The following is an 8,799-nucleotide window of genomic DNA, read 5'->3' on the forward strand; positions in this document are numbered from 1 at the left end:
GACTGACCCCAGCAGCACTGCAGAAGAAAGGCCTGGCGATCTGCCACCATAAAGATTCCAGCCAAGAAAACCCTATGGAGCTCAGTTCCACTCTGTAACACCTGGGGTCACCATGAGTCTGAATCAACTCAGTGGTGACATGTTTGGGTTTTGAAGCTCATACCATTTGGAGTCAATAGTTGCGACTACAAAAGTATTTAGAATGAGAAAAGAAACGACAGCAATTTGCTACATTTTGAAAGCTGACAAAACCCAACAAATATCTCAGAAAAATAACAGACTGGCTTCTGGCTCCAAACACTTCACATCTTGTGTCTGCTCCTCCACCACCATGTACCTGTAGTGACAGGTACCATTGTTACTGTTGTCAGTTGAAGTCGAGTTGATTCCACTTCATGGTGACCCTATGTGTACAGAGTTGAACTGTTCCATAGGGTTTTTAAGGCTGTGACCTTTCAGAAGCAGATCACCAGGGCTTTCTTCCAAGGTGCTATTGGGGTCAAACTGCCAACCTTCCTGTTAGTCATTGAGCGCAAACAGTTTGTGCCATCCAGGGATCCCAGTATAAGCTTCAGGCCCCACAAAACCCAGATCTGCCCTGTCTTAACCACACTACGCTGAGCTACTTTCCGTCCGTGTCCCTTTATCGTACACTTAGGACAATATGAACTTAAAAACATTACGTGTGTAAGTAAGCCATAAAAACCCAATAAACCAAACCCATTGCCGTCGAGTCAATTCTGACTCATAGCGACCCTATAGGACAGAGTAGAACTGCCCCATAGGGTTTCCAAGGAGCGGCTGATGGATTCGAACTGCTGACCTTTTGGTTAGCTGCCTGAGCTCTTAATTACTTGTGCCAAGTAAGCTACATCGTCTACAGATTTCATTTTAGGACCACAACAAGGATGGTACAACTATTTGCTCTATAAAGGGGCTTTGGCCAACCACACAGATGATACTCAGGAATAGAATGTTGAGTGAAGCACAAGGGACACTGAAGAGTCCGCATGGTGTGATTCCACTGACGGGAAGTTCCAGAACAAGACACAGTAATCCATGGTGTTAGATGCCAGGATGTGGCTCTCCTTCTGGGGGTGGGGGGTGGGGGTGACCAAGGGAAAGGGACAGGAGGGGACTTCTGGGGAGTTGGTTACCCAGTGTCCCAACTTTGCAAAGTTCATTGAGCTGTCCACCAAAGCTCTGTGCATTGTACTCGTGTGAATTTTATTTTAAGAACATGTTAAATGAATGAATAAATCATTAAAGGGGAAATTAAAAAAAAAAAAAGAAACCTCTTCTACTAAAACAAACATGTTTTTAATAAAAAAGGAAGTGAGATGTTGGGCCTGATGAGGTTGAAAATCCTGCTGGTTTCTATATGCGTTTTCCATGAGCGCCTCCTCATTGCCCAGCTGACAGATGAGGAAACCAAGGCCCACTGGGGGTGTGACTTGCTCATGGGGCTCAGTGTCTTTACTGAAGGCCTCCATTGGCTTCAGAGTCTTGAGGGATGGAGAGTTTCCCCGAGGCCTAGTACCAAGGTGAGGCTTGGAGCAGACGGACGTAGGCTGGAGACTTGTGCCCTCCGTCTGGGCTCGAAGGAGGACTCTGGGGACCCCAGGGAGGTACAGCCCCGCCCGCCAGAATTTCCAGTGGGCAACAACCTAAGGGGAGTTACAAGGGCGTCTGTGGGGGAAGCTGGGTGCGTGGGTTGTGGCCTGCCGACTGGGCGTGATCCAGTGGGGACAAGGAGGGCTGGTTACCATACTGTCCACACAGGGGATTCTGGGCCTTAGAAGCTTTTAAAGCCCCTGCAGGGGATTCTGGACTTTGGGAGTCTTTAAAGCCCCTGCATGGGATTCTAAAGGGCAGCTGGGCTGAGAAATACTGAGGCAGGTGTATCCAACTGATACAGGTATTTTCTGAGTATCCAAACTGGTACAGATGTGGGTCAGAGTGTGGTCCTAGAACTGGACATCATTGGCTCAGCCCCTGGCTTTGCCACTTTTTAGCTAAACTGAGGCCAGTTACTTAATCTCTCTGTGCCTCAGTTTCCTCAACTGTAAAATGGGGATATGAGAGGTGGCGTAGTGTCATGGTTAATGGCACAAACTCGAGAGCCAGACTACATGAGTTTGAATCCTACATCCCACCAGCTGTGTGTCTTTGGGCAAGTCACTTCTCTGTGCCTTGGTTTCTTCATCCATCGAATGGAGATAATAATAATCATTACCTCATAGGATTATTGTGAGCATATACAGTACTTAGAACTGCAAGGTTTAAGTACTTATGAAGGTTTGTTAAATTAAAAAAAAATAGGAATGGGGGAGGGTTCAATGAGTCAATAGACATAAAAATGGCTGAAACAGTGCCTGCCTCATAATCTGCGTTTAACAACTTTGAGCTAAAACTGTTATTGTTATCATATGCAGTAATAGAGGCAACATTGGGCCTTACACGAGTTCAGAGGAGGGGCTGCTTGGCACAGTTTTCAATGGCTGATTTTCTGGAAATCGATCACCAGGCCTTTCTTCTGAAGCGCCTCTGGGTGGACTCGAACCACCAACCTTTCAGTTAGCAGCCGAGTGCATTAACCATTTGCACCACACAGGGATTCCATTACGATACTACAGATGAGAAAATGGAGGTCCAGGGAGGGGAAGTGATTTGGCCAAGGCCATACAAGTACAGAGCAGAGCTGGGATTTGAACTTAGGTTGATGTGGTCCCTCAGCCCTGTGGGCAGTTTCTGTCTCCCTCTCCATGCACCCCACGCTCCATCCACAGCCCCCACTGCATGGAGCACGAGTCCCTCCTCCGGGCCATAGACCTGCCGAGCCTCCTGCCAGGAATGCCTTCCCCTGCGGCCATCCGTGCTTGCAAGCGGGGTGAGGGAGCCCCCGCCCAGATTCCTGCCTGGCTAATTTCTCTGTGTGTGTCCTCAGGCAGGTGCTGTGGGCCCTCTCTTCCCACCTGGTAAATTAAATCTGGCCCCTGGGTGACTTCCCCTCTCCTTGGCTCACAAGCCTGTTTTGTTCCCACACTGTGTCCAGGGGCTGGCATGCAGCTATGGCTCCATTTGAGCCAAGGAATAAAGACGACGATATTACTGGGTCGGAGAACGGCAGCAGCAGGGGTTGGCGCTCCTGCAGAAGGAGCAGCAGACCAAGCTGCAGCCGACAAGACTGAGGCTATAGGAGTCACTGGATGGCACAACAGTTAAGCACTTGACTACTAGCCAAAAGGTTGGTGGTTCTAACCCACTCAGAGGGGCCTTGGAAAACAAGCCTAGATATCTGCTTCGGAAAGGTCCCAGCCTTGAGAAACCTATGGAGCAGTTCTGCTCTGCACACATGGGGTCCCGTGAGCCAGGATTGACTCTATAGCAACTGACGACAACAACAACAACGCTGGCACATCTGAGGGCTCCAGCCTGGGTCCCAGTCCCTGTGCAATAAAGGACTGGTATTGTTGTGTACAGTATCGTTGAGTTGATGGTGACTCATAGCGACCCCATGTGACAGAGTAAAAGTGCCCCATAGGGTTTTCTAGGCTGCAATCTCTACAGGAGCAGATTGCCAGGTCTTTCTCCTGTGGACTAGCTAGTTGGGTTTAAACCACCAACCTTTCGGCTATTAGCTGAGCGCTTAAACCTCTCGCCACCCAGGGACTCCTAAAACACTAGCTGTAGTCATACTCAGTTAAGGGCCTGGCCCCAGCGGGGCGGGGGTGGGGCAAGGGAACTATGCTTTATGGAAATTCTATGCCAAGGACATGCATTATCAGACTTCTCCCAGAATATCATGAGGTGAGCATTTATGGAAGCCCAGAGGGGTTAATACAGCTCCCCAAGGTCACAGAGCAGCCTCCAAAGAAAGCCTCAGTAAGTAATTGCTAATGAGGGTCCACGCCTCTCTCTGACACTAGGATTTGAGCCCCAGGTGGCAGGGATGTGTCTGTTTTGTTCACTGCTTTTTTTCCCAATGCCTGGCACAAAACAGGCATGACCCATCCCCCAAGTCAGAGCCCCTAGTGATGGGGAAAGGAGCCCTGGTGGCACAATGGTTAAGCGCTCGGCTGCTAACCGAAAGGTTGGCAGTTCGAACCCACCCAGTGACTCTGTGGTAGAAAAGACCTGGCTATTTGCTCCTGTAAAGATGACAGTCAAGTAAACCTCATGGGGCAGTTCTTCTCTGTTATGTGGTGTTGCTATGAGTCAGAATCAACAGCACCCAACAACAACAGGTGATAGGGGCTCAGTCATCCTCTCCAGAGGCAGCCAAGTTCACGCAATGGGGAGGGAAGATGGACTGGAGTTGTTGGACAGACTCGGATTGGAACCTGGGCTTGGCTACCAACTAGCTGTGTGACTTTGAATACATGGCTTAACCTCTCTGTGCCTCAGTTTTCTCATTTGGAGGAAGAGTTTAGGAAAATGTTCCTTGAGGGGAAACTTGTAAGGATTAAAAACTGCCACCGCCTCTCTCCTGAACCATTGTAGTGACCTCCTCAAGGTCTTCCTGCTTCCATCCTGCCGTCTACCGTCCCTTCTCCCCACACGGCAGTCAGCTCACACCCTCTTCTGCTCAGAACCCTCCTGTGGCTCCCATCTCCCTCAGAGTGGAAGCAAAGTCCTCACCGGGGCCCATATCTGCTCTATATCCTCTTGCCCTCTCCCCTTGCTCACTCAACTCCAGCCACACTAGGCTCCTCCATGTTCCTCAGACCCACCAGGCACAGTCCTGCCCCAGGGCCTTTGCACTGGCAGACAGTCTCATGACTCACATCGTCACTTCTTTCAGGTCTTTGCTCCAACATCAGGCCCTCTCAGTGAGGCCTGTCTGACCGCCCTGCTTACAATCAGAACCCACCTCCCACTCACCCTGCTCCGTTTGTCCCAAGGCACTTGTCACCATCCCAGCTGTCCTGGAGTCAATCCGCCTTATTCACAATTCCCTACTTGTAAATTCGCCTTGGTGTTAAAATTTATCTGTACCCCCAAAATCAATGTTGGCGCTGTGTGCCCTGGAGTTGATTTAGACTCTTAGCGACCACATGCTCTTACGGGGCAGAACTGCCCCATAAGTTTTCCTTGGCTGTAATCTTTACAGAAGCAGATCACCAGGTCTTTCTCCTGCGGAGCCACTGGGTGAATTCCAACTGCCGACCTTTCAGCTAGTGGTTGAGTGCTTCGCCGTCTGCACGACCAGGGACCCCAAGCAGAATAATAGTCCTCCACCCAAAGATGTCTTCGTCCTAATCCCTGGAACCTGTGATTCTGTTACACCACATGGTGAAAGGGACTTTGCAGATGTGACTAAGAACCTTGAAATGAGGAGATTATTCTGGATTATCTAGGTGAGACCTGAATGTCATCACGAGAGTCCTTACAGGAGTGAGGCAGGGGGGTCAGAATGCAGAGAAGATGCGACAAGAGCCAGGAAGACGCCATGCTGCTGGCTTTGCAGATGGAGGAAGGGGCAGACAGCCAAGGAATTAGGGCAGCCTCTAGTAACTAGAAGGAGCCCTGATGGCGCAGGGGTAAAGTGCTCAGCTGCTAACCAAAATGTCAGCAGTTTGAACCCCAGCCACTTCAAGGGAGAAAAATGTGGCCGTCTGGAAGCCCTATGGGGCAGTTCTACTCTGTCCTGTAGGGTCACTATGAGTTGGAATCGACACGACGGTTCAAAGATGAAGTCTAAATGGAAACAAAAAAATATATTCATTGAACTGAATAAAAATGAACATACAACATATCACGGGTTTGATTTTTTTTTAATGGGTTCTAGAAACTCGAAAAGGAAACCTGGTGGCGCAGTGGTTAAGCGCTTGATTGCTAACTGAAAGGTCGGTGGTTCCAACCCGCCAGCTGATCTGCGGGCGGAAGACCTGGCCATCTGCTGTCATAAAGGTTTGTTGTTGTTGTTAGGTGCCATTAAGTTGGTTCTAACTCATCGCAACCCTATGTACAACAGAACGAAACACTGCCCCATCCTGCGCCATCCTCACAATCGTGGTTATGCTTGATCTCATTGTTGCAGCTACTGTGTCAATCCATCTTGTAGAAGATCTTCCTCTTTTTTTTTTGCTGACCCTCCACTTTACCAAGCACAACGTCCTTCTTCAGGGACTGATCCCTCCTGCTAACACGTCCGAAGTACATAAGATGAAGTCTCGCCATTCTTGCTTCCAAGGAGCATTCTGGCTATACTTCCAAGACAGATTTGTTTGTTCTTCTGGCAGTCCATGGTATATTCAATATTCTTAGCCAACACCATAATTCAAAGGCATCAATTCTTCTTAGGTCTTCTTTATTCATTGTCCATCTTTCACATGCATATGAGGTGATTGAAATATCGTGGCTTGGGTCAGACACACCTTAGTCCTCAAAGTGACATCTTTGCTCTTCAACACTTTAAAGAGGTCTTTTGCAGCAGATTTGCCCATGGCAATACGTTGTTTGATTTCTTGACCGCTGCTTCCATGGGTGTTGATTGTGGATCAAAGTAAAATGAAATCCTTGACAACTTCAATCTCTTCTCCTTTTAGCATGATGTTGCTTATTGGTCCAGTTGTGAGGATTTTTTTTTTTTTTTATGTTGAGGTGTAATTCATACTGAAGGCTGTGGTCTTTGATCTTCTTCAGTAAGTGCTTTAAGACTTCTTCACTTTCAGCAAGCAAGGTTATGTCATCTGCATATTGCAGGGTGTTAATGAGTTTTCCACCAATCCTGATGCCCCGTTCTTCTTCATACAGTGCAGTTTCTTGGATTATTTGCTCAGCATACAGACTGAATAAATATGGTGAAAGGAGACAACCCTTATGCACACTTTACCTAATTTTAAAACATGCAGAATCCTCTTGTTCTGTTCGGATGACTACCTCTTGGTCTATGTACAGGTTCTGAATGAGCACAACTGAGTGTTTTGGAATTCCCATTTGTCATGAATTGAATGTGTCCCCGAAAAAATGTGTGAATCAATTTGGCTAGGCCATGATTCCCAGTGTTGTGTGGTTGTCCTCCATTTTGTGATTGTAATTTTACATTAAAGAGGATTAGCGTGGGATTGTAACACCACCCCAACCCAGGTCACATCCCTGATCCAATGTAAAGGCAGTTTTCCTGGGATGTGGCCTGTACCACCTTTTATCTCATGTAAGAGATAAAAGGTCAGGGAAGCAAGTGGAGAGGGCGGGGACGTCATACGACCAAGAAAGAAGCACCGGGAGCAGAGCGTGTCCTTTGGACCCCAGGTTCCTGCGCAGAGAAGCTCCTAGTCCAGGGGAAGACTGATGATGACGAGGACCTTCCTCCAGAGCCGAAAGAGAGAGAAAGCCTTCCCCTGGAGCTGACGCCCTGAATTTGGACTTCTAGCTTACTAGACTGTGAGAAAATAAATTTCTCTTTGTGAAAGCCATCCACGTGTGGTGCTTCTATTAGAGCAGCACTAGATGACTAAGACACCATTCTTCGCAATGTTATCCATTATTTGCTATTATCCACACAGTCAAATGCCTTTGCATAATCAATAAAACACAGGTAAACGTCTTTCTGATATTCTCTGCTTTCAGCCAAGATCCATCTGACATCAGCAATGACATCCCTCGTTTCAGCGTGAACTCTGGAAGTTCCCTGTTGATGTACTGCTGCAACCATCTTTGAATTATCTTTAGCAAAATTCTACTTGTGTGTGATATTAATGATATTGTTTGATAATTTCCGCATTCTGTTGGATCATCTTTCTTTGGAATGGGCACACATATGGATCTCTTCCAACTGGATGGCCAGGTATCTGTCTTCCAAATTTTTTGGCATAGATGAATCAGCACCTCCAGTGCTGCATCCATTTGTTGAAACATCTCAATTGGTATTCCGTCAGTTCCTGGACGCTTGTTTTTCGTCAATGCCTTCAGTGCAGCTTGGACTTCTTCCTTCAGTACCATAGGGTCTTGATCATATGCTGCCTCCTGAAGTGTCTGAATGGTGACTGATTCTTTTTGGTACAGTAACTCTGTGTATTCCTTCCATCTTCTTTCGATGCTTCTTGTGTTGTTCAACATTTTGCCCACAGAATCTTTCAAAACTGCAACTCGAGCCTTGAATTTTGTCTTCAGTTGCTTCAGTTTGAGAAATACCGAGTGTGCTCTTCCCTTTTAGTTTTCTATCTCCAGGTCTTCGCACAGTTCATTCTAATACTTTATTTTGTCTTCTCCAGCTGCCTTTGGAAACCCTATGGGGCAGTTTTACCCTGTCCTATAAGGTTGCTATGAGTCAGAATTGACTCCACGGCAATGGGGTTTTTTTTTTTTCCCCCTACAGGTTCTAGAAACTGGAAAGGCAAGGAAACAGAGTCTGTCATATATTGCAAATATTTTTCTTTGATTTTAGGGATTTTTCTCTTCAATATTGAAGTTGAACATTTTTAAGTAGTAAAATGTTTTCTATTATGAAAGAAAAAAAAAAGGAGAGGATATAACAGTGGGATTCTGGGGTCTGTGTGGGGCTGCCACCTGGGCTGGCCTCAGGAAGCGTTTCTCAGCAGCCCCGCGGTCCTGCTGACTCACAGTCACCTCGCCTTTCTCCTTTCTGTGGAGGAGGGGCGGGGAGCGCTGCCAAGACCCGTCTCTCGGAGCCAGCTCGCGGTCAATTTGCATCCCATTCGCTGCAGTGCACTGTGCGCTGTCTAGCCGCTCCGCCTTGGCCTGGGCTGTTCTTTCCGACAAGAGTACCCTTCCTCACCTCCTGGAATTCCACTTGGAGCCCAAGTGGGGTGATGTCCCAGCTCCACTTGGCGG

The sequence above is a fragment of the Trichechus manatus genome, unplaced genomic scaffold, assembly GCF_000243295.1.
Source record: "Trichechus manatus latirostris isolate Lorelei unplaced genomic scaffold, TriManLat1.0 scaffold00087, whole genome shotgun sequence".
In the NCBI taxonomy this organism is placed as follows: Eukaryota; Metazoa; Chordata; class Mammalia; order Sirenia; family Trichechidae; genus Trichechus; species Trichechus manatus.